The sequence below is a fragment of the Stegodyphus dumicola genome, chromosome 7, assembly GCF_044657685.1.
Source record: "Stegodyphus dumicola isolate Sdum_Otavi_A_Nest chromosome 7, ASM4465768v1".
NCBI classification, from domain to species: Eukaryota; Metazoa; Arthropoda; class Arachnida; order Araneae; family Eresidae; genus Stegodyphus; species Stegodyphus dumicola.
This window is the reverse complement of record NC_140774.1, coordinates 169,357,912-169,384,961: the sequence shown is the minus strand read 5'-3', so window position 1 is coordinate 169,384,961 and position 27,050 is coordinate 169,357,912.

Sequence of the window (27,050 nt, the reverse complement as noted above, 5' to 3'; positions counted from 1 at the left end):
TTGTTTCCTTTCCGAATATCATAAGGACGTGTCAGTTATCATTAGGTTCTTCATGTAAATGGCTCTCAGGTAGATGATGTTGCAAAGCCTTGCTTTAATTAATTAATTATCTTTAAATCAATTATATTCCTGACCATGATTTTAAATGAAATATTCAATAACGTTACCAATCCAGTTTCGTCTTATTTTTAAAAATAAACCGATATTCTTCACTTGAAGATAAAATATTGCTTTTCATCACTATAAGAAATGCGAAAAGGATCATTTAAATTCCTTCCACACGTGATGAAATTTGCATCATTTTTTTCATTAATTATGAGTATAAATTTAATTTTTTTTGTGTTTTTTAAGGGACCTTTCGAAACGTCTCTTTTTACAGTTCTCTATTGTTACTGTGTATTCATTTTTCATCATCAGAATTTCCTGAAGTAGATATAAGTACTTTCCTTACTGCGAAGCATATTCTAAATGCCTCTGGCTTTGCTTTTGTTTCTCGTATTCTTAAATACTTTAGTTCTCTAGTAAAACTAAGAAGTCAAACCTGAACTAGGCTTAAGAGAATTCATCCCGGATTTAGATTTATCTGATAATTCATTTATGATTGCTTTACCGCTGCCTTAAGATCAACTAGATTATTTTACCTTTCCTTATTTTCATATTTCTAAATATTTGAATTTAAGCTAAGAATCAATCTGAGATTAGAATAGTTTTTTTTTTTTGCCCCTGAAGAAAAGATTTCTAAATCTCATTGGCCTCAAATTTGACTGAGTTTTGTTTAAAATCTACAAGAAATTACAACTACCTTTTCTTCCCTCAGTTTTAAATTCTGCATTGGCATTTTTCCTTCAGTGACGTAAATGCTGTCCGAAGAATATTATCATATCTTGTACAGTATAACTGTGATAAACCATATATCTGAAAATCTGGGAAGACCAAAGTTTGAAAATTAGAAGGAAATGGAGGAAATTAGTACAGAAAAATACTAGCAAAGTACAATAAAACTTAGAATATCTATCTGAGAGAAATGCGAAAAAAATTAAAGGATTAAAAGAAAACGTTTCTTAACTTCCAGTCAACAAAATATATTTTAATTAAGTCTGCATTTTTCACCGATAACATTTATATAATTTTAAGAAATGTATTCAGCAAAATGACATGAAATGCTGTAATCAACAAATTGTCTAATTTCTAATTCTTAGCAAAAGAATAATGACCTAAGGCTCAGGCTCAGTTTTTAAGTCAAAATAGGCAGAAATTACAAAACATTTAAAATTTTACATTTATACTGCTAATGTGTTTAGTAATACATTTCTTAAAATTTTCTATGGTATTATAAGTATTGGGTCAGTCCATAAATTCGTGCGCATTTTTTGGTAAAATTTTAAATAATATAAAAAACACAATTTATTATTTTAATCAATTATGTATTTTCCTCCATTGTCTACAACGTCTCGCCATCTTACAGGCAGCTTTTTTATGCCATTGCTGTACAAAGACTCTGGTTTTGATGCAAAAAATCTTGAAAGTTCATTGGGTACATCCTGTTTAGAATTTAAATTTTTTTCCCAGTAAAAAATTTTGTAAGGCGCGAAATAAGTGAAAATCACTTGGGGCAATATCTGGGGAGTAAGCAGGATGTGGCAAAAGCTCCCAATTAAATTCACTAATTGTTTGAAGCGTTGTTCGAGCCGTATGCGGTCTAGCGTTATCACGATGAAACAATGCTTTCTTGATATTCACCCATCGTGGGGTTTTTTTATCAGTTCTGAGTTTAGACGGCAAAGTTGTTCACTATAAACTTCTCAATTAATCGTTTGATTTGGTTCTAACAGTTCAGAACGTCCTAAACGGGGTTCATCATCAATGCTGCTTTTTCCACCTTTAAATTTTTAAAACCATTTCTGGCAGTTCTTACGCTAATAGTGTGTTCACCATGTACACTATTAATATTTATCGCTGCAAACCTGGCAGATTTACTACACGAAAATAAAAAATGTAGCACAGCACATTTGTACTGATTATCTATATTCATCTTCTATGGGTACTAACATGATGAACTGAATAATATGTTTGTCAAACGATGACAAGTTTCAAAAGGTTCAAAATTGTGTTGTTTTAGTAAATGCGTCATAGTGAATTCCACGCATACTCTTAATGCGCGTGAACTTATGGACTGACCCGATAATTGTTGGCGTGCATCGCAACCGGTTACCTTTTGATCTGCAATTAATTCTATATTTGAGAGAATAATTCTCAAATTTTATACTGATATTATTTTTAAAATGATCTAGAAGGTAAGTATAGATCTTTGTAAACTAGTTACGTTCGATATATATTTCTTTTTGGATTCTAGGAAAAAAGCCCACAGGAATAATGCTCACAGAATAATGCTCACAAGTATAAATGCTCGCAAGAAAAACGGCCACACAGAAATATGCCCACATAGAAAAAATTTCACATGGAAATAAGCCCACTTATAAATAATTCACATAGCTATCCCTACATTAATGAATCAATAATTAATCGATTTGCACATCGCACACCTACTTGAATTTTCTAAAGAAAAATTATTTAAATTACCAAAACGTCTGTGGTATATATTTCAACAACTTTATAACTTATGTGTAGATTCAGTTGCTACACAAGATTAATAAATGGGCCGTTTTGAATTAAAATGAGAGGAGAAAGGAAGTAAACATGAAACAGAATTATAAAGTAAAAAATTATTACAATTTTAATTGTTAAAAAAATAAAAAATAATAAATATAAGTTACACATTTTGTAATATAAACATTTAGAAGAATAATGGATAATGAATGAGAATTTAGAATGATTATTTTATTTAAATTACTTAAAATATTTAATTTTATCATTGGTTTCATCATAGTTTCAACATGATTCACGATTACCAAATGTAAGTTTTTCATGTTTTCTGTTTTTTACTTCAGTGTATCCTGTATTTACATTAGCTAGTAACAAACGTTGAGAGGCTAAATCTTTTTTCAGTCCGCCAAATAAAAATCACATACTGGGATGGCTACGATTAAATAATGAATTTAGTATGTTATGAGAGCCTTTGCAACAATTTGTAGTTTAAGGAGATATTTCGAATACTGCATCATAATGTTCAACTGAAAAGCATCATCAAAGTGCCTAAAAATGTTAATTTTATTTCTAAAATTTTAAATTTCTGCAGAAATTTTACAACTTTATTGGCTCAAAACTTGAGTAACTACATTCAAACATCAATTTCGATAGATATACATCAAAAGTATGCAAAAATAGAGTAAAGAAACAAAAGTTAATTATTCGCAGTTAGAAGTAAGAAATGTCGTACAGGGGCAGTGGTATAAAATATTACAGTACATCCAAATTTTACTACAGTTTTCATGCTTTTATTCATCGCTCCTGAAAGGTTAATGTGAGCATTTGTCCATGTGAACATATTTCATGTGAGCTTTTTTCTCTGCGGGCATATTTCCTTGTGGGCTTTTTTCCTGTGAGCTTTTATACCTGTGAGCATCATTCTGTGAGCATTTTTCCTGTAGGCTTTTTTCCTGCGGGCATTTTTCCGGTCACCTTCCTTTTTATGTTTCGTTTTTTTTACCTTAATTTTGATTTCTCTTTTTTTGCTACAATAATCAAAAGCAAAATTGTAGATTTCCTATGCCTTAAGAGTTAAATTTAACTTAAAAAAAGAAATTTCATAGATAATTATATCCTCTTTTGGCAATTACTAAAATCTTTTTCCGGATGCGTTTAGAAATTTTGCATTTAGTACCTTAATTATTAATTGAAATAAATGTGTTGATACAATGTAGCATTAGAAATAGTTTTTGTATGTTTTAAATCAATGTATGTGAACCTTTCTATAAATGCTTATTATAGAGACATTAGGCATTTTGAAGCAGGAGACTCGATAAATGAGCAATGTCCTCGCCGGCACTCCAACCTGGACCTTTCGAAAGCCTGCGGAGTGTGCTAAATGTTATTCCACCAAGGAATGTAGAAAAGAGGGAGAAAATACCTTATATACTCCCCCTTTTAAAGGGCGACTAAGGATTAGGGGACCCAATCGCCAAATCCTGATAGCCAAATCATCATCCACTTCCTTTTTTAGTTCAGGTGCAACTGTAGAGTGATTAGAATTTTTTTTTTTTTTTTTTTTTTTTTTTTATGCTGGAAACCTGAAAAATGAGCAATGCCCTAGCCGGGACTCGACCCAGAACTTCTCAAATACCGCCGAGTGTGTTAATCGTTACCCTCCCTAAGGGAGAAAATACCTTATATACTGGTAGTTAGAATTCATACTACTGCATGTTATAATTTTCCGAGGAAGAATCCCGTGTTTAAATTTGATACTTTCTTATTTTACTTTTATGTCTGTTCTCAGAATTTGAAAATAAGTTACTGATTTTTGCCTTTAAGGCAAGAAAAAGTAAGTCAAGAAAAGCAGTTGTTACGCATAATCTGGGAAAGTTTTAGGCTTGATTGAATTCAACCTTAGCATTAAATAAGTCGGTGAAGGATCAAGATTAGAAAAGAAAAAAAAAATCTACAAAAGGTAAATCTTCCATCAGCGTCTAAGGTAATATAAAAGATTCAAATGCCTGCTGCAGTTTAAAGAAGTAGCTCCTGTTTTAATTTTATTTCTCGGTTTGCATAATTTTACATAAGTTTGTTTTTGGCCGTGAAATTATATGATCTATTGTTCCCGTATGGGAATTTATCATGAATATATGATTAATTTAATTTTTTCCACTCCTTTAATGAATTCCAAAGTCGATTTACTTCAATTAATCTGCATTAGTAATTTATTAAAGTTAATTTTGGGAACAGAGTATGAATTGAAAATATGAATAATGTATCTAATTTCATATTTGTCAAAATAATTTTTATCTAATTTTATCCAATAAACTTTATCTGATATATTCATTTTCTTATCATTTTTAAACTGTACCTTATAATTACCGAATCTGTACCCTCAAACTAGTTGAAAGCATGTAAATAAATATTCTTACTTACAAACTGAAAGGCGAAATAAAATTTTACATAATGAATTTTATGTCGAATGCAATTTTTAGCATTATTTCTAAACCTGCTTTTGTTTAAAAACATTTTAATGAACCTACCCATTTTTAACCTTTTTAAGAGCTTTTTTTGCAAGTCATTCTGGCTGTTTAATTTCTGTGTAAAAATGACTGATGATTTTAAGTACATAATTTTCAGTATATATTTTAACACATAATATAAATACATGGGGATATGGAAAAAAATGAAACTATATAAACAATTTAATTTAAAATGGAAAGAAAATAATTAATTATGCGAACTTACACTGCTTTTCTGCTAACTAAAACAACTAAAAATACTTAAAATGCATAATAGCATGGACAATATGTTTAAAAACGTATATGAAACACCTGAAAATAAAATAATAAAAAATAAACATGAACATGTATTTTTCAGCTTATTTATTCAATATTAATTCAATGAAATTATTTTACAATTTCAATGGATCTGAGTGAAGACGACTTGGTTCAATATGTTTAATATTTTACAATGCTGATTTTCCATTGTAATGTTAAATTTCATTCATATGGCATTAGTTGAAAATCATCGCATCACAGATAAAGCATAAAACAATATACATCTTTATATAGTTACTGTACAAGTGCTTAATAGTGATCTTGAAGAAACGCTATAACGGCACCAGCTGTGAGTAGTGGCAGAATATCTCCATAGCCTCCATGATGTCCACCACCTTTCATTGGCATAGCTGCCGTCGTCTCAACGTTGAATGACATAATCATCATAAAGCAAACACACAACAAAGCTAAAACAACTTTCGTTGAATGCATTGCTAATGTTCACCAACAGCAACTGAGAAGCTACTCAAAAATCCCTGAAAGCAGTTGTTGATTTTGAATACAAAGACTGCAGTATATATATATATATATATATATATATATATACTTATATCCGAAGAGCGGAAGCTTTCTAAAGGTATGCTAATTTTCAGAGTTCGCGAAGCATCATTAATACTTTCGGTTTTACCAATATGTATGCATGGAAGTTGCATTCATAAACCCATTTATCTCTCGGAAGCACCTACTTCCGTACGTTTACTTCCTACTATAATTACATATATCACAACTGACATCACTGTGTTATATGATATCAATTTCTGTTGAATTTAGATGTGTGTGCCTATCTTAATCCCTTTCAAATAAGTTTACTTTAGCCTTACCAGTAGCGGAAGTGTTTACACCTACCTTTAGGCAATCTTCGAAACCTAGAGTAAGATACTTTCTACCATTGTTTCCTAATCCGTTTTCATTATTTTCAATAGCTGTAGTAATGAAATTGCATTAGGAAACACACAAATAAACGAGATACTTAAAGGTAATTACACTCCTAAAGCTGTATCTTACGTTTAGCACATTCTTCTTGGTGCAATAATTCCTGAATGTTACATAATTCTAACTATGAAAGTCTTCAAAAAAAAAAAAAAGAGCTGCTCTGAGAGTAAATGGAAGTATAGAATGTAATAAATTTGAAATTCGAAGATTACATAAGTTACTAAGCATTAATATTGTAATGTAATAACTCTTATGTTAATTATGCAAAAACAATTTGCTAATATTGTCGAGTGAAATTCAATTTGTGACTACTTATAGGATTAAAATTTTAAAACTTATAATGCATCTTATTTTTTTCTGTCTAACTTCTTTTTGAGCGTTTTCAACGGATGTTACATTATTGCATAAAAATATTATTATTTGTTTTTCATTAACACCATATGTTGTGCGATAAAAAAATAAAACGCACTGGTTGGTATGGCCAAGCTCATTTCTCTGACGTAATCAGCAGAGTCGAAGAATTTTATCCTGGCAAGAAAGGACTGATTATGCCTCTTATTTGCATGGGCTTGGCATGGGTCTTGAGTGCTGAGTAAGTGACAATACGACTTCTCTCATCTTCGGCCCGATTTTGAGAGAGAACACACTCGTTCGAGGGTCTCCTTATCCTAACATCAAACCACTCCAGAAGACGTTCTGCTCACTGTGCATTTTGTGTATCTCCATGCCGCTTAGACAATACATATTTACAAATATTCATGTCTTCTCTGAGATTCGAATTCATGCCCATCGGTACGTTATCCAGTGTCACTAAACACTGTCCCGAACTGGTGGCTAAACACACATGTGACAATATTTTATATTACCCTTAGTATCCTTAGTAAGTTTTCTTCAAATCTCATCAATGATCAGGTAAAGTAATTTCTCTCTTCTCTGCTATTTATTCATTTGACGTATTTTTGTCCACAAGAGCAGCACGTTTACGTTAAATTACCTTTTCTAACATAGATGTTCTTTGCTCAACTATTATCTTTGTATAAATGCTGCAATATTTGAGAAAAATCCGTTTTCAGCATGTATAAGTAACGCTACAGCAGTGAAATCAGCATATTAATGATTCCAGTGATAATTATCTTAGCGTATATTTTGAGGTATTATTCTTAGTACATATTTTGCTCAAATTTTCCATTAGCCTCTTTATGTTTGCAAAATAAATCATAAAAAGGGAAGGAAAGTCATTCAAATCAGAAAGAAAAGCTGTTTGTATGCTTCCCAGGGATGAATCTACAAAATGTGTTAAGCGTCTCGAGCTTAATGGCAGCTTACAGTTATATTATATAGTTATATGGTTGTATGATAGTTTGTAGGAAGTTCAGTCACTATTCCTCGACCATCATTCAGCTCACATTTCTTCGCGGAAAGGCAAAAATACATAAAAGATCCAAACAACTTCATTAAAAGTTGTAAAACATAAAACACCAAATACATTTAAAAAACAATTTTTACAGTTACAATTAGAATTACTACGCAAAAACAAGCTGTTCCGCTAAACAACAGGGAGACAGAATTTTCGCTGCAAAAAAACTAAAAATTTACTCTTGGTCGCACTCGGCAAAAAGACAGTCAAGTTAGTGCAGAACCTGACTTAATTCACAATTCTACAAAGAGTTTGAAATGTAAATAAATAGCGGCTTAATTCGTTAGGCTTAATAGCACTTAATCAACTTTTATATTATTGAGAATTATGCAATTATTGCAGGTAGATTAATTAAAGGCATTAAAAACCTTAACCGGAACATAAGAACAATATAATTCAATCACTTTTAAGGCAAAAAAAGTCACAATTTGCCACCATATAAAAATGGAAAAGCTGAGCTCACTGAGCCGGGTAACAGAGTGTATATATATTGGGTGCGGCTGATTGCAACCAAAAAGGGAGATGCTCAACTACATCTTATAGCACTATACAAAATTTCAACGTTCTGAGACTATTCGTGTTTGAGATATGCGAGATACATGCATACCTACGTACATATGTACGTACAGACGTCACAAAAAGATCTTTTCGGCGTCCAATTAACAAACCGTTTTGGGAAAAAGAGTCCTTTACTCTGTGCCATATGTACAAATGTCACGCAAGCGCATCGTTCAATGGATTTTGGAGCGGTCAAAATAGATATTTTCGTTGAAATAATTCGCGATTACAATACTTCATTTACATCATCCAAATAAGTAAAAATGTTTCTCAGCGTGAGAATATTAAATTGGATTGATTTGTTTGGATAGCACAAAGCTCTCTTCGCATAGGATATTTTAAGGGAAATTGATTTGTATTTCATTACGAATCCCGAAGTAACACATATACCCAGGCCGTTTTTCCAACATTTGAGTCTGGGTTATGAAGGATTATGAAGTAAGTGTTCAATGATTTTACAGCTCTTTCTGTGCAATCTATGTTGTATATAAATTTATCTATAATTGCATGCTTTCTGAGAGACCAAATTTCTAATAAAATCAGCTATTCGCAAACATTTTACAGCATGAGTTTCATTTACACATTTTTTAGACTTGTTATGTAACAAATAATTTAAATAAAGCACTGCAACTTTAAAAAAAAAGGTAAGAAAGTAATCTTTCGAAAACACGTAGTATATTCTTCCAGAGATTTCCTATAAATTTTTGCCAGATTGCATTGGCTTAAAGTAATTTATAAGTAATATTTATACCTCTTATGTGTAAATATATATTGTACCTGTAGCTGGACATATCCGGGTAATCTAAGTCATATTAAAAATGTAGTTATTTATCTACACATACACATATATTTAAGGGCTGATCCTAGTGGGGGAAAGATGGTGCACAGCACGTGGCCGGCCAAATTTAAGGTGGTTAGTGTATTTGGTTACAGCAAAGCACTCAAGCGCTATCTGCCTAAGAGGAGGGATGCCTTCATGGCGATTTTCTAAGTGGAACTGGCTCATACACATTACACATGCGGAAAACTGCGAAAACGTCATGCAGCTAGCCAGTTCGCAGGATTCGAACTTCTTACCAAACTACCAGTGCTTAGCGATTTTACCGATCGGCGTCTGACGGGCGCCAAATTTAAGGGAGGCGAAATGATTATCAAACGTATTCTGTTTCTGTAAAAAAAGACAAAACTCATACGGAAATAAAAGAAAGATTGAAAAATATAGTTGTGGACTCAGAGCAGGCAAAAGAACCCCTCTAGCGTTGAAGTGAACGCTAGAGGGTTTGCACAGAAAGAGCGGTAAATTCTGTAAATGGTTTTTATGTTTGCTACTACCTTCAGTAATTAATTAAAACCTTCATCTAAATCGTTCTTGCACATATAAATGATAGTTAATTTGCTAATCTTAATGAATATGATGCTACATTAATAAAGCTAAGTCATCTTATGCAAAGAACCATTTTTAGTATATCCTCTTAAATCATATAATCATCTTTTTATCTATGCTAGTATCAGAATTACGATTCCAATAGGTCATATTTTACCTCTTCATCTTTATTTATGTAAGTAAGTTATTGGGTTTGGAATAACAATACGAAGTTTTAAAGGTTATTCTTTCTATTTTATGCATGCGTCCAAGTGTAACCAGTAACCGAAAAAATTTATCTTCTTTCTAGATAAAAAATAAATTAGGGAAAAATTGGGGAAGAAAATTCTCATGCTTGACTGAGTTCTACTTTCAACCATGACTCAGTCAGTGAAATCTCTGAATGAAAGTAATCTAGAACGTGTGAAATAATATATCAGTTTCCAAAATATTAGTGAAATTAACAGAAATTAATCAAATTAACAGAAATTAAACTGTGTGTTTTATCTCTCATGTGTATTATAGAAATGAGAAGAATGTGAATATTTTTATCCAGACTGACAAATTTATTTGTATTGCTCTCGGACCATTCGACGTTTTGGGCACAAATTACCTGAATTTAAAATAATACTTCAAATATTCCTTAAATTTATTTTTGAGATTTCTAATTGACCGCTGCCAATATAATAATAGCATAATTATAGTTTACGAGATTTTTCATATCTAAACTAAAACAAATTGCTTCGGCTTTAAATATTTTTATCTCTTAGCTTCTCTGCCCTTACATTCAATTGTCAGAAGTTTAGTTTTATATGTTTTATTTTTTATGTACGAAAATACTCTTATTGATTATGTGTTGTCATATCTTGTGTATTTAAAAAGGAAAATTATGATTTGTTTTAATTTTGTTTCGTGGTCTGTGGTCCTTAAATAATCTTCTTCCAGACTTATACTAAAAACTACACTTTATGTAATCGATATTAGCCAATTTAATGTTAATTTTATTTCCTCCATTACATTAAATTAGCAATTTCATGTACAGAAACAACTTTATATAATCTTTTGCAAAAAAAAAATCGTAGTGGTTGTTTTTGATGAAACTGAATATGTGCCTAGCTCATACACAGATAATTAAATGATTAAAATATCAAGGTCATAGTACCTATTCACGGCTCACAATCACCCACTGAGTGTTCAAATTAGTAGTTGGTCGAACCGCTCCTGGCGGCAAAGCATGCTTGAATTCGTCGAGGCAAAGTGTGGTATAGGTTCCTAATGATATCCTGCGACACGTTCTGTCAGGCAATCATCAGTTGTCGCTCCAGATCTGCGATATTTTGTGGTGCCCGAATCTGGCAACCTACCATATCCCAGACATGCTCGAGGTCTGGTCAAGTGAAAGGTCTGGTGACCTTTCTGGCCAAGGAAGAATATTAGCCGCAAGGATACAATCCACGGATATACGAGCGGTATGTGACCTGGCATTATCTTGTTGGAAAATGACCCAGGATGACATGCCATGAAGGGCAATGCAACCGGCCGTAGGATCGTATCAACATACCGTTGAGCTGTTAAAAATGTACAGAGAATGACTAAAGATGACCTGCTGTCACAAGAAATAGCTCCCCACACCATTACACCGGGGGTTATAACTGTCTACCTTTGTAAAACAAGGGCTGATTGGGACCGCTGGCCCCGTCCTCTCCAGACACGGTAGTCATCTGCTTCAAGAGTGAAGCGGAATTCATTGCTGAACAGTATACAATGCCAGTCTGATGACAGCCAAGATGATCGGCTGCGACACCACTCCAGACGACACCGCCGATGTTGTGGTGTCAAAGACAGACGTCTTAAAGGCCTCTGTGAGCGTAATCCAGCCTCAGACAAAAGCCGTGAGATGGTGGACGGTACCACGGGAGGTATAGACGTGACTGTAGTGCGTTGAATAGTTAACAATGATATCGTTGGGGCGGTTCGGGCCTGACGAACAATCATCCTGTCTTGCCTCGCATTTGTGCTCCTTGGCCTTCCAAAGCCTTCATTTCGTCAGCAGTTTCCTTGTAGCAACCATTGCTGCCAACATCTTTGCAGTGTCTGCACGCTGCAGGTGGCGGCCTATTGCTGGGTATGACCACCCATCTTCATGCTACCCTACAATGCGACCCCGATCGAAGTCGTTTGGTTGTCTGTAAGGTTTTCTATATCTTCCTAATGACATCTTTAATTGCTTCTTTACGGAATTACAATGGCAGCAACCAAAAAGAAAAATTTTCCGCCTCTGTTACTGGTTTTATACTTTGCGAATTGCGCAATAGAATGCGCGCTATGATCGCAATTCCTGTTTATTTGCCTTGAAACTTTGACCATTTGCATGTTCGATCAAAATGTTTTTGCGTACCAAATTTCGTCACGATCACAAAAGTCCTTCTTGGTGCTTCGATTTTTTTGCAAAAGACTGTATTTGTAAACTGAGAGGCAATGAGAAATAAAAAGTTGTTGGTTATGTATAAAAATAAATATAATTTTATACACTGTTTCTAAAATTCTCACATATATCAAAATTTTGATGAAACTTTCCTTCTTCCTGTAATAATTTTACAGATTCCCATGAACTTTTATTTTCGAGTCTGTCGTAGTCGATGTATTTATAGAATATTATGTATTATGTATCATTTTCTAATTAACTCATACAGATAATGTAAAAATATAAAAACAATTATATTCGTATGTTCTCGTATTAAATGTAATTATTTCATATGCACATAAAAGCAATGATATGTAACGTATTGCGCATAAAAATGCAATGTGATCTAAAGTAATATTTTAAAACGTTCCCATATTTTTAATATTTATTTTAAGTTTTTTCCATAATTATATTATTCACTTATTTTTCTAAAAAATCCTCTAGCAAATTATTTAAATGGATTCAGAAGAACAAGGAAAACAATCTAATTAATAATAATAAAAATAGAAATACAGGCATGAATTTAAACATATTTATTCAGCACACATATGAAAATACATGAAACAGTTGTCCATGACATTATATTCCGATATGTATTCAAATGGATGAAGTTTTTTTCGCACTGAAATGATTAAAGTATCTTCAGTGTATTTTCAGTTCTATACATAATGCATTTTCTGTACAAATGTAAAATTTCACTATTACAAGCTTCTTTAGAAATTGCAATAACACAGATAAAATCTAAATTGTATAAACATATAAAATTCTATACATTTACGGTATGTTCTACTAATGACCTTGCTGGAGCAATTTTACAACTGCACCAATGGCTAGTAATGGAAGAATATCGTCATAACCTCCATGGTGCCCACCGCCAAACATTGGCATAGCTGCCGTCGTTTCAATATTGAATGACATTATCATCATCAAACAACCCCACATCAAAGCTAACAAAACTTTCATTGAAGGCATGGCTAATGATTGCAAACACTGTTTGCCAAACTGTACAAAACGTGAAGTTAACAGATGTTTACTTCAGATCCATGTCGGATAATATATATACTTTTCCTTCAGCGGAAGCTATTTACACATATTCTAATTTTCAAAATATTTCAAAATAACGTTAATATATTTTGTTTTACTGTAATTTATGCTAGAGATCCCAGAAACAAATATAATTATCTTTCGGAAACACTTGCTTCCGGAAGCGTATTTCCTGCTTTAATTACTCAATCAAAACTAAAAGCTTTATGTTATGTGATATTCAAACGCCTGAATGCTATCATGTTAATCCCTTTGGATTACATATCCTTATTGACAACAGTGAAAACCAGCGGAAATGCTTTATCTTCCCCTTTCAGATAGTAAACAAAAATCTGAATGAGATTTGTCTGAAGTATTTTCCAATCCATTTTAATTGTTTTGAACAGAATCCTTAGAAACGTCTCACTGGAAAATCGATCAACGGGTTAGAAAAACACTGAAAATGGAATAAAGATTTCCTTGACATGCATATTTAGAGCGGAACGTTTAGCATCTTTTGTTTAGGATTACACAGTTTAAAAGATTCTTGTATATCCCAATTAACTAGAGGGGAGCTATTGCGAATAATACGTTTTGCTTGTATGATCCGCCTTAACTATTTTTAAATAATTAAATAATTAAATAAATTAATTTTAAATACAACAGTATTAAACAAAAGTATTCTATATTATACTGTTTGCATATTTGTTTATTAGACATAATGAATGATTTTTGAGTTCTTTTTGCCAAATTTATTAGCAACTATTGCACGCTACGGATTCTATAAACGTCCATATTTATCCCTTTTTTGAAGATGTTAAGATAATTTGCTAAGCCACTAAGCCTTTCTGTTCATTGATGTAGACAAAATTTTATAATCTAATTATATTGTATATATTTCCCATTCATCATAAGAAATGTAAACAAAAGATTCAAGTTTCAGAAAAATCTTTCTAAAAAATTATCAATATGAGCAGTTAACCAGTGATAAGTTTCAAACGACAAACTTTCATTTGCAAAGTTGTAACGATTTATTAGAATTTTCGAATCACATTTTCTGTTTATTAAATTTAATTTGTATAATCTATAAATGAAACATAGATACTTCAAATCCTTTGCTGAATTGTATATTTATTCGTCCAAAGGAGTAATTTGCCCAGAAGGGCTTATGATTTCATTTTTGACGTATTGGATCGGTTCACTCTAAATGTCGGTTCACTTTTCAAATTGTTGTCAACAAACAATAGAATCCTGCATTATAGTTAAAGAAATTAAATAATAAACAATCTGTATGAATGTATATATGTTTCTTGCACTGTGAAAAAACAACAGTACCGACAGACATCAAATTTTGAATAGCATAGTCCTCCATTCGAATATGGGTATTTGAAAGCCCAAACTTGGAATTTAGAATTTGTTTTATTATTTATTTCATATTTTGTCAAACATTAAAGAATTTTTGATTAACAAACTCAACGATTTCAAAGCGAGCAATAGCAACACTGTACGGGTAAAAATATTATCTCCAGTGTGTATCGGAAATTGTTAAGATATGCTCTTTTAAATATTTTGCGATATTGCTGTTGAATTGAATGTTATGGTTTAAGTGATACTTAATAAGTAAAGGTAACACACAAAACGTTAAAAAACGCTTCTTTTGGCCTAATATAAAATCTGCAAGTTTCAGATTTTTAATTTTTACTTGTTTCACAATCCTCTCATATAATCCTTTCCTTTTTCACAATTAAAAAATGAAAACATTTTTTAATTAATACTATGAACTGAAATTATTTGCTTTTGTAGTGAAAAATCTACTTATCTCTAGAGCGTGAAATAATGGAAAATATATCGAACACACTGGGAATAACCAATTTTAAAACTTACACAATTTTTTATTATTGTGCAAGGTGCTTGCATTTTAATACATGCAACTTGTGATTAAACCTCAGCAAGCCTGTAAAGGAATTATCGTTATGTCTTAAAAATTACTAGGCCACCAGCGGCCGAGCGGTAAAGTCGCTGAACACTGGTAGGTCCGAGGAACACTGGTAGGAAACACTGTCCGAGGTTCGAATCCCGCAAACGGGCTGGCTGCATGGGCGTTTTCCCCATGTGTATCGTGTATACGAACCTGTTTCCCTTAGAAAGTCCTCCACGAAGGCATCCCTCCCCTTAGGCAGATAGCCCTCGAGGCTTTGCCCTAATCACACATACATGCATACTTAAAAAGTACTACAGAGACTTGAGAAGGGTGTAAAAGAACCTTTATTTTAAAACTAAAGATTTCGCCCTGCTAGGAATGATATTAGGTTATAATTTTAATTTCTCCAATTCAAGTAAACGTTCGTTTTCTTTCTCTCTGTCAGTATTTTTTTTTCCAGTGTTTTCCTGTTATTTGTGGTGCGTTTCATCCTTTCGTAAACCCCGTGTAGTATATGGGACTGGTGATTACAGCATCCCTTAATTCAAGGTTCTTAAACATTTCCTCTGTCACGACACCTAGTGCCTCCGCTAGTTCAACTAAATCCTATTTCTTTCAATTTCTTTTCTGTGAAATAAGCCATGCTTATATGAAAGATGATAAATGTCCTCAAAATGTGCACCTAAAACTATTAGCATGCCAACATTTGTAGGGTTTAAAATATTTTTATATTGATGTAATACAGGCCAAACATATAAATGTAAAAGCAAAACAATAACTCATTGTCATCACTTTCTATTGATTGCTTGCAATAGCGTATAAAATACACAACACCATTCTCAGAACATAACTGTTAGAGAATGCTTTCAGTAATTTGTATTAGTGCAAAAATACAGCAATTTGGGACTGTATATTTCTGTGCCTCTTTCATTGCTCTATTTTCGAAATATTCAAAGCAAAACTAAGCTTGATTTAAATAGTATTTATTATATTTAACACTTAGGGGAGCCCACTGCGACACCAAAGGGCGCGGGTTCAAATCCCGGAGAAGGCATGTTTGTAACTGTCCGTGCCTTCGAAGGAGGTAAAGGTGACCCACCTATTAGGTGCTTACATAATAAAGTGGCCAACACTTCTGGCCTTAGTAGCAACTAGGGCCCGCTATAAGAAAAAAAATATTTCCACTGCTTCATATCGAAGCTTTCATAGAATATAATGATTCATTCAATTCTTATTTATTTAAATTTCCGAAATAGCGGGTGCTGTCACAAAATTTCACATTTAAATTTAAGCAAAGTTTGCTTATTTGAGTTACGATAATAATTTTTCGTTTACTATATATAAAATATGTAATAAAAATTTTATATATATTTTATATATATTTTATGCAATTTATATTTTTATATATTTTATATAATTTTATATTTTTATATATTTTTATATTTTTTATATAGTATTTGTAATATATAATAATACATAAATTATTTTTAATATATAATAATATATATATAATATAGATAAAATATATATAAAATATATATAAGAATTATATGTATATATAAAGTATATAAGAATACAAAAAATCTGAAAACTTTCAGACTTTATATTATTACGCCCAAAGGGGCGTTTTTTTAACGCTTTGTGTGTTATGTTTAATTATTAAATATCATGTTCTTCGCACTTAACCATAAAATTCAATTCTACTGCAATATCACAAAATATTTAAAAGAGCATATCTTGAGAATTTCTGATACACAGTTTCGCGCCCTGGAGATAAAAAAAGTGTTGTTTTGTTTTGTTTGTGTTGCCATTGCTCACTTTGAAATTGTTTCTTAATCTAAAATTCATAAATGCTTCATAAAATATGAAATAGATAAAAAGAATATTCCAAATTCCAAATGTGAACTTCCAGATGCTTATATTCGGATTGAGGAGTACGTTATTCAAAATTTGATGGCTCTAGGTACCGTTGTTTTATCACAGAGCGAGAAACATACATTCATTTATGCTGATTCTTCATCATTTAATTTCTTTAAATATAATACAAGACTCTAATTTTTGGTGGCAACAATTTAAAAAGTGATTCGCCGTTTATAGTGAACCAATGTAAAATGTCAAAACGAAATTAATAGCCCTTCTGGGCTGACACCTTTTGGGGTAACAATACTACACAATTTATCGTTCAGTGCTGAAGGAACTGGTAAACAAAAGAGCTCATGCGATAATTAGGGTGATCACACTTCAGAAGATATATAACTAATTCGGATAATCAAGGAAAATGAAATTAGGTGATGGTGACCAGATTTCTTCATACATATAGTTGATCCTGAGGGTCAGTGAAAACACAATTGGGTGAACGCAGTCAGCTTTTCTTAACTTTTCCTTTAATTCGGAACTTTTGGTTTCGGGTGTTCCGAGCAAGTGTTCCATATAGTTTGAGTTTTTCGGCAATGTAATTTGCTGCGAAATTTTATAACGTATTTACTTTGTTATATCTTAAACCAAGTCATCCCAATAATTAAGATAATAAAAATAATAATTTGAAGTTACATTGCTCGCACGAAAAGGCCAAGTTTTATGGCAAGTTCATTTGGTCACGTGACCTGTAAAAAGAAAGTTACCATTTGGATGAATCGCATATCACGTGATCTAAAGCAGATGCTCTGCTTGAATAACGAAGCACGGGAATTTTGATGTTACAAGAATACCAGCAACGGAAGTTTTAATCGGTTATCAGTTTTGGTTATCTCCTTAAGCGGATGAATTGGCATCCTCCTAAGGCTTAATTTACCTTGTTATTTCTTATTTTTGCTTTTGGTTTTTTGAAATTATAATACTATGTTTCTAGGTGGTTGTTGCCACTTATATGTCTGCTTCCAATCATAGATCCTAAGTTAGTGAATTTATCTGATTTTCCCATAAAAGCAGAAATATAAAAACTAGCAAGCAAGTAAAGAATAAATGCGGGAAAATTAAATGCTCGACTGAGTTCTATTTATAGCCTTTAGTAGTAAATTGGATGAAATATCTAGTTTTATGACTTTTAAGTGTCCAGCCAGGTAATATGTTTGCTTCTATAGTATACCACAGTTAAGAGGAAAGCAATCAAAAGAATTCATATCATGTATCAAAATGAAAGGCAGCAGTATTGTTACAACTTAACTTTCCTCTTGCGACTAGAACTAGCATTTTATTTATAGCATCCGTGGATCATTTTTTTCCTTTGTCCAGCTGTATGAGAACAATAAATTAGAATCGGGGTAAAGTTCTGCAAAAATACTATCAGGTTTTTTTTTTTTTTTTTTGTTTTTTATTTTAATTTATTTCGCTGAGTGAATTAATTTAAAGTAACTGTCTTAGAGCTGTAAATGCTTTGAATGAATGTGCTACTTTTAGCTGTTAAACGTTTGTTCTTTTTTCGGCCTGTTTTGTCTTTAAATTTCTGTAGCTTAGTTTTATAGCTTTGCTTCTTACTTATGAGAATATCTTATTATTTTCGTTTCTGGGTTCTAGTTTCTTACACCATTTGTTTGTTTTCCTTTTATTGCTGACTTTTTCAATTAATTAATTTTAAATTGATTAAATAACTTTGAATGATCAAATTTATGCTTCTGGACATTAATTTTCTCATAATAGCTTTTAACGTATTTTCTGCATTTAGTTAATTTTTAAATTTAAATTATTTTTTTAGAACTCTTTACGTCAAAGTCTGATAGAAAATATCAAATTCGAAACAGTTTCTCTTACAGGAAGGTACACTTCAGTTTGGATACTACCTGTGAAACACTTGAGAACCTTATATGTGTTCCTGATGTAATTCACATTTTTGTTAAAAGATTAAAAATTTCTGTATTTCTGATGGTTATATCTGAATACTTCGTCCAATGCGTTTGGAATGCAGATGTTTCTGAAACTAGTTTACAATAAAGAATTGCAAGATTATTCTTAAACATGTTTATTTAACATATTGATAAAACATTGAAAATGATTGAACAAAACAAATTATAATGTAGGTTTTCTTTTGTTTTTACATTTCACATGAATAAAGGTACTTGTATTTTTGATGAAGTAAACAAGATATTTTCAACGTGTATCCAGTGTTTGACTTAACAGCACAAATATCACTGTTACAGCACCTGTTGAAAATTGTAACATCACAGATAAGTTGGAAAAAATCATGATAGAATCCTGTACGTTTGATATGTTGTGTTAATGATGTTGTTGTAGCAACGATATAACTGCACCAGCGACAAGGATCGGAAGAATGTCACCACCACCTCCATGATGTCCACCTCCAAGCATTGGCATGGCAGTCGTCGTTTCAATATTGAATGACATAATCATCATCAAACAAGCACAGAGTAAAGTTAATATAACTTTTACTGAAAACATTTTATTTATTTGCTAAACCTGTTGAGCAAGATAACTCGAAAATCAGAAACAACTGTTTTTGACTTTCATTCCATGGACCACGGTATATATACGTTTCTGTGAACGGAAGTTATCTAATCGAATTCTAATTTTCAAAACATTACAAAACATTGTCAGTATGCTCTGCTTCATTGTGATGTATGTATGAAGGTCACAGGAAGTAAAACAATAACATTTCGGAAGGACGTCTTCCTGATACTTAGTTCCTTCTCTAAGCATTAACACACCCACGTACGGTATTAATCTGTGTGAAAACTGGCTTTGATTTTATCTTAATCCCTCTGTATACATTTCCTTCCTGACCTCAGTAAAATCGAACGGAAATGCTTATCTTCACCTACGAAAAATGAACAAAAATTAAAATAATATGTTACAGAGATCTTTAAACTGTGCTTGGTGGAGCCTTGGGACTGCAAGCAATTTTTCTACAGACTCTGCAGTTCAAAATAGGGATTTCAGAGTAATTTTTATTAAGACTGCATGACCATCCTTCTAAAATAAATATTTAAAAACAAAACTGAAGGCTTTGAGATTATATTGTGCGGCCAAAAAGGAGTTCTCCTAACGTTTCGAGTGCTACCTTTATTTGCTAAATATCGTGTTCTTCGCATTTAAACCAAAAATTCAATTTAACAGCAATATCTCAAAATAATTTATGAAGAGCATATCTTTAGACTTTCCGATACACAGTTTCACGTGCTGGAGATTTTTTTTTTCCTATACAGTGTTGCCACTGCTCGTTTAGAAATCGTTGAGCTTGTTAATAAAAAATTCGTTAAATTTTTACAAAGGTGAAATAGATAATAAACTAAATTCCAAATTCTAAATTTGGTCTTCCAGATGCTCATATTCGAGTGAAGGACTATCTTATTCAAAATTTGGTGACTTTAAATACCGTTGTTTTTTCACAGTGAGAAAAACATACATACTTTCATGCAGATTCTTCATTATTTAATTTCTTTAAATATAATGCAGGGCTCTAATAATAGGTGGCAACAGTTTCAAAAGTGAAACGCCATTTATAGTGAAACGACGCAAAATGCCAAAACAAAATTAGTAACCCTTCTGGGCACATTTCCCCTTTGGGTTCATAACGCTTTTATTTCTATTGGGATAAAAATTATATTAAGTTAATTTGACTTATAGGTAAAATTTTAATTAAATCTTGATTTTCTTTCTTTCATTTCCCATATGATTGATGCGTTACAAACTTAAATTTCAATTTTCGTTACAAATTTTGCTGACAGATGGCGCTACCTTCCTTTTCGCTTTACTGTAGTAGGGTATAAATATGACCTTACTCACGCTTCTTTCTAGTTTTGCAAATTTTTTAGCCCCGATATAGAGGGACCTGTGTGCCCTCGAATTCAATTGAGTTTTCGTCTACACCAAATGCCAGGTTGTTTTTTTACAAATTTTTAACGTCATAGCATTTATATTTACTTTTTTTTTTCAGATATATAAATACAATGACATATTCTTGCGCATCAACCCGCATGGGAAACTGCTTCTTAAAAAGACCACTATTTCTTAGAATTTGTTAGGATGTAAGTAAGCATCGTATTGTATTGACTTTCATACTAAGGTTTAGGTTTATCCTATATTATTTATAGGATATATATTAAGATTAACCTTATACTGTCCTATATTAAAATATAAGTAGACATCAGTATTGACTTCTATGACTTTCTTACCTGAAATGGTAAAGTCCTAAGAAAAACAAAATCATCGGGAAATGTAGCTAGTTTTCTTAATGATGTTTCATTGTAAATCAAATATGCCAATTTACTAGACTTCTTAAAATAATACACTAGAAATACCAATAGCATCATTGAACAAATTTTGTGACAGACTTTCAGTATCGCATTAACTTAAATAAAATTTCTTCTCTCTAAATTTTTTCATCTTTTCCCTTTTGGTTATTTAAGCTTTGAGTGAAACTAGGTGTCGTCAAATACAGACGATTATAAACTTATTCAGGCGGGAGTGAAAATAGCACATATAGAATACCTTATATATGGTTTTAGAAACATCATTTCTTAGATACGATAAATGTGCAAATATAAAATCTAATTCCAATTACGTATGTTACAAATTATCTGAATTTGAATTGAATTCTATCAACAAGAGTTACTAAAAGGTCAAGTAAAGCCATAATAATAAGTTATATCTAATTTGAGCTAATCAGATTAAGCCCACAAATTTTATCGTGGCAAGAAGCTGAAGACCTCTTCTGTCGTCGGCATCAACGAATAAGAAGCATATTCTAAATGAGAGTACGACTACCGCTCTAATTTGGAAGAGAAGCACCCGCAGGCGACAGGTCCGAGGAGAGACCCGAGGGAGGAGGTCCAGCACCTCTTCCCTTACCACCTAGCCACTCGAGAGTACTTTTGGCTCGCCATATATTCTGAGTGGCCCTATGCCGCAGGTAGACCGTCAATCCCGGATGACAGCTTTTGTTAGCTGGGCGAGTTCAAAATAAGCAGGTGAGAGGAATAAAAAGGAAAGATTCTGGAATGGCTTGCAACGAAAAGAAATTGCATCGTGGATTGGCTTTCAATACTCGCTGACTTATACTTAATAAATCGCGGAAATACTTTTACACTGGGTATTTACTGGTATTTCATACACTGGGTATTTTCATACTCAGTGTCTTATTGTGCATTCTGTTTAAGAATAGATTAATTTTTATCAATTCGTGAAATAAAAATAATATTTCGTAAAATAGAAATAATTTGTAAAATAATAAATTAATTATTATTATTAAAAAAATAATAGTTCGTGAAATACAAGTAATTTTTCGTAAAATAATAATAATAATAATCATTTTATGAATTTATATTATTAAAATAATAATAATTATTCGTGAAATAAAAATAATATATAACTAGATCTTCCTAAACTCTTCCCTGATATGGTCACGATTATGAATCTTAATAAATGGAAAACCTACCTAAAATGCACACTTTTTCATAACTACATTAAATTTCAAAATCAACTTTTTATACAAGTCACAGAACTTTCAATGGGGTCCCATTCCAGTACCTCGCTCTGTAATATCAAAAAATTTATCAAAAAATTTAACTTAAAAAAAATCCGCAACAAGAATTAAATTATTACAAGCACACTTACAGATATATAGATGATTGCAATTAACAATTAATAATTGTAATAAGATTGAATACTCCGAGATTTATCCAAATTGCCTTACACTTAATAAAACTAATAATTCACAAAATAGCATAGATTATCTCGATCTTCAAATCATTAACTACAAAAAAATTTTACTTTTTGACAAAACAAGAAACTTCAGTTTCAATACTAACAAATTAACGAATTAGAATTCCAACATATCCAAAAAAGAAAGTAACAATACAATAATAAATCAAATACAACGTATTAAAAACATCTGCACAGATACGATAGATCTACAACGCGAAATTTTGCTACTTTTTAAAATTCTCAAACATAATCTAATACCTAATCAATTTATTAACCATTGCCTTAAAAGAGCAGGCGTTAAATACTCACTCTAAATCATTTAACTGATAGGGATATGATAATTTGTTCCTAAAGCTGAGAAGGCGGTATAAGTTGGATGACTATCAGTTGAAGGATTTGTACATCGTGTAATTACAAAGCTGTATATAATTTAAAAAGCTAATTGTCTTCAGACTTATGCTGTTACTAAAAAAAATAGGCCTATTTCATAATCTTTAGTCTGTTAAATACCTCTTTGAAAGTGAAAATTCCTTTTTTCCTTTACTTAATTTCTTCCTCGTTACGACACGACATTTAGCCAGAAATTATTTAATTTCCATTCACTGGTATATTCAAAATTTAAACGGACGGTTTCACTCACATAAGAACTCCACAACATACGTCCCTCAAGCATTCCTAGTCACTCCCTCTTCCATAAATTACTTCACACAAGTTCCGCCGCCCGAAATAATTCAAAGCACCCGTTGCCGATAAAGAATTTCGAACACACAACCCTTCTGAGTAAGACGCGAAGTCAACACTTTGCCCACTTCCCACTAGAAAGAACGTAAGTTAATTAATGTTTTTTCTGGCCTTTTATATCTTCATGTACATTCCCTTTTCTTATTATACATATTTTGAATTTCAATTTTTAATTTTTGATTTGTTTTTGCAAAGATTGCATTATATTTCTTATATTTTGTAATTTTCTAATGTTTATTTCAAGTACTCTGAATTGTATTTCATAATGCCAATTTCCAATGTTTAATTTTTTACAAATAATTTTTTACAAATAGTTTTGAATTAAAATGCATAAACACGCGGGTGTCGAAAGACAATTACTCAAGTAATTAATCAATTTTACTGCATAAATTGCTTTTCACTCAAAATTGAATTAGCGAAACTGCTTAATCAGAATGAGTTCTTTGGAGCTCTGCATTGGTACTTGATCCCTTCAATTCGCGGAAATATTTGGCCTAACTTAAATTGCCAGTTTGGCATCGCCTTATTACTTGAGTAAAGGACGGAACACCTTCGTATTTATTTCTTAATTATTGTTCATTGAACGGGATCAAGTTACTTTAAAACAATTTTCGGAATTAAACTTACTAACTAAGTTTATTCACTCTTTTTATTCAAAAACACTCTTTTTAGATAATTCTACTAAAATTAATCTTAGGAGATAATATAATCATTATTTCTTTAGTAAATAAATTATGTACATATAAGGTAAAAAGAATATTCTTAATGCTTCCGCTATATATAGATATATATACATGTTTGAAATGTAAAATTTTATGCATTTTATGCTTCTATATCATTTTGTTAAAGCATAACATTTTGGCACAATTAAAAATCTTGTTTATTCCAACGACAGTTAATATTTACTAGAACTATATTTTCGGTAAAGTAACCAAGTATTAAATGAAGTCAGCTAAAATAAGAGTAATTACTAAATTTTTATTTATTTACTCTAGGAGATTGTAAAAAGCGTTACTCTAAGCTGTTGATGTTTTAATAGTTACTGATAATATTATAACGTTATGAAAAACATAATTATTTAATTGTATTTGTTTTTGGGACATAAAATAAACAATGTATTTTGGAGTGATAAATTTTAATGGAGCATTAAAAGGCGCAATATTATACAATAAATTCACTTGAGAAAGAACAATTTTAGTTTACGCAGAATCAAATGTGTATCATGAAGTAGGACACATACGAAAGTCCATTCATCATCTAAAACAGACAGTGTTTTGTTATAATTAATTAGTCAAAATTATTTAATTTTAACTCTGTGCACTGTTTTCAGTTGTTGATTTAGATATGTTACAAATTTAGAGTTCGCGCGTTTTGAAAATTAGGAGTAAAAGAACTTTTGATTAGTAATATGATCCAATCGTAAGTAATTAAACAGTCTTTCGGACTTGCATTCAGGAACGGTCAATATGGATATTTCCGTTGAAATATGATACCTAAAATGTTTCACGATTACAATACATTCTTTACTTCGTACAAGGAAGTATAAAAGGACGAATGGTCAATAAAAATAATAATAAAATCGGAAAGGCTTTTGGATTTTATATTACATCCAAAGATTCGTTTTTCAACGTTTTATGTATTACGTATATTTATTAAATATGTTCTTTGCCCTTCCACCTCATAAAATTCAATTAAACAGCGTTAATATAAATGCAGAGTAAAATTCAATTAAACAGCAATATCACAAAATATTTAAAAGCAACATATCTCCAGAATTTTCGATAGACAATCTCCACAGATAAAAATGTTGTTTTCGGTAGTGTTGTCATTGTTAGCTTTGAAATTGTTGAATTTGTGAATCTAAAATTTGTGAAAGTTTTATAAAATAAGAAATAGATAATACAACAAATTTGAAATTCTGGTGTCGCCTGTTCGAGTGGAGGATTATGTTATTCAAAAATTTGGTGGCTTTAAGTCCTATCGCTTTTTACAAGGCGAGAAGCATACATACATTCATGCAGATTATGCATTATTTAATTTCTTTAAATATAACACAGGGTGACAATATTTGATGGCAACACTATGAAAAGTAAAACGGACATTTATTGTGAAAAACACGCAAAATGCAGTTTCGAAACTATTCCATCTAGGCTACCGCCACTTTGGGCTAATAATACAGATTGTAATCGACTAATGTAACTTATTAATGACGTAATCGACTTCCTTTTGAAAAAATTCTCATTGACAGATCGCAGCTACATATCGTAACTATGTGCCAGAAATGGCATAACGGCTTCCTTTCCTCTCCTCTCACCTAATTCCTTCTTTAACCCTTTGCGGAACAGTGTGCCTGGTCTGGACACACCTAAAAATTTCCTTCTGTATGCACAGAAAATTTGAATGAAAAAAGATTTATAGGTTACTAATTCAGAAGTCAAAGAACAAAAATCAGCGTTATATTTTCAAGTTTTCACTGAAATTTTCACAGAAACCATCGAAACTAGTCAACTGTGAAAATTTGAAAATATAGCGCTGATTTTTGTTGTTTGACTTTTGAATTAGTATTTGTTCGGCGTATTATTGTGTCTTAATTACTGTAGGTTACTCTGAACCTTCTTTATTTATAGTAGATGGCAGCTCAACACAAACCAGTCCATATATTTTAGCTATCTTTAATATTTTAAGACCCTCATTTTTCAAAGAAATCTTTGAAAAATGAGGATAAAAACAGATTCTTTTTTAGGGTATAAAAGGAATTGTTTGAAAAGAAATTTCTATGTTATATTTTTGGCTGTATGCTAATCTTCTTATTCTATATTAGTTTTAAATTTTTACCTTGAAATCTTGTCTAAAATCAAATGGCGAAGCCTAGGTGTGCCCAAACCGGGCTCACCGATAATCTAGGACAACTGAGAGTCTGTATTCTTTGTTTCTCCGCATCTCATCGGTCAGTTCATTGACAACAATGCTCGTTTCAGCACTCTTTTCGAAGCTCTATTCAATAAGTGTGCCACTTTGGGCACACCCACAGAATTAAAACGATAAGTGCTATCTTCACAAAATTTTACTTGTATACTCCTCTAGGCCTAATTAGACTGCCTACCTTTTTTAGTCCAAAGGGATTTCAGTCCCGAAGGACTATTGCTTTCGTTTTGGCATTTTGCGTCGGACTCATAAACGTCGGTTCACTTTTCAAACTGTTGCCACAAAATGTTAGAGTCCTGCATTATATTTGAAGAAATTAAATAATGAAAAATCTGCATAAATGATTGTCTATTTCTCGCATTGTGATAAAACAATGGTACATAGAGCCATCGAATTTTGAATGACGAAATCCTACTGCGAATATGGGCATCTGAAATCCCAAATTCGGAATTTGTTTTATTATAGATTTTATATTTTGTAAAACTTTAACGAGTTTTTGATTTACAAACTCAATGCTTTAAAAGCGAGAAATGGCAACGTTATATAGAAAAAAAATACTTTTATCTCCAGCTCGCGAGACTGTGTATATCGGAAATTCTAAAGATATGCTTAATTTAACA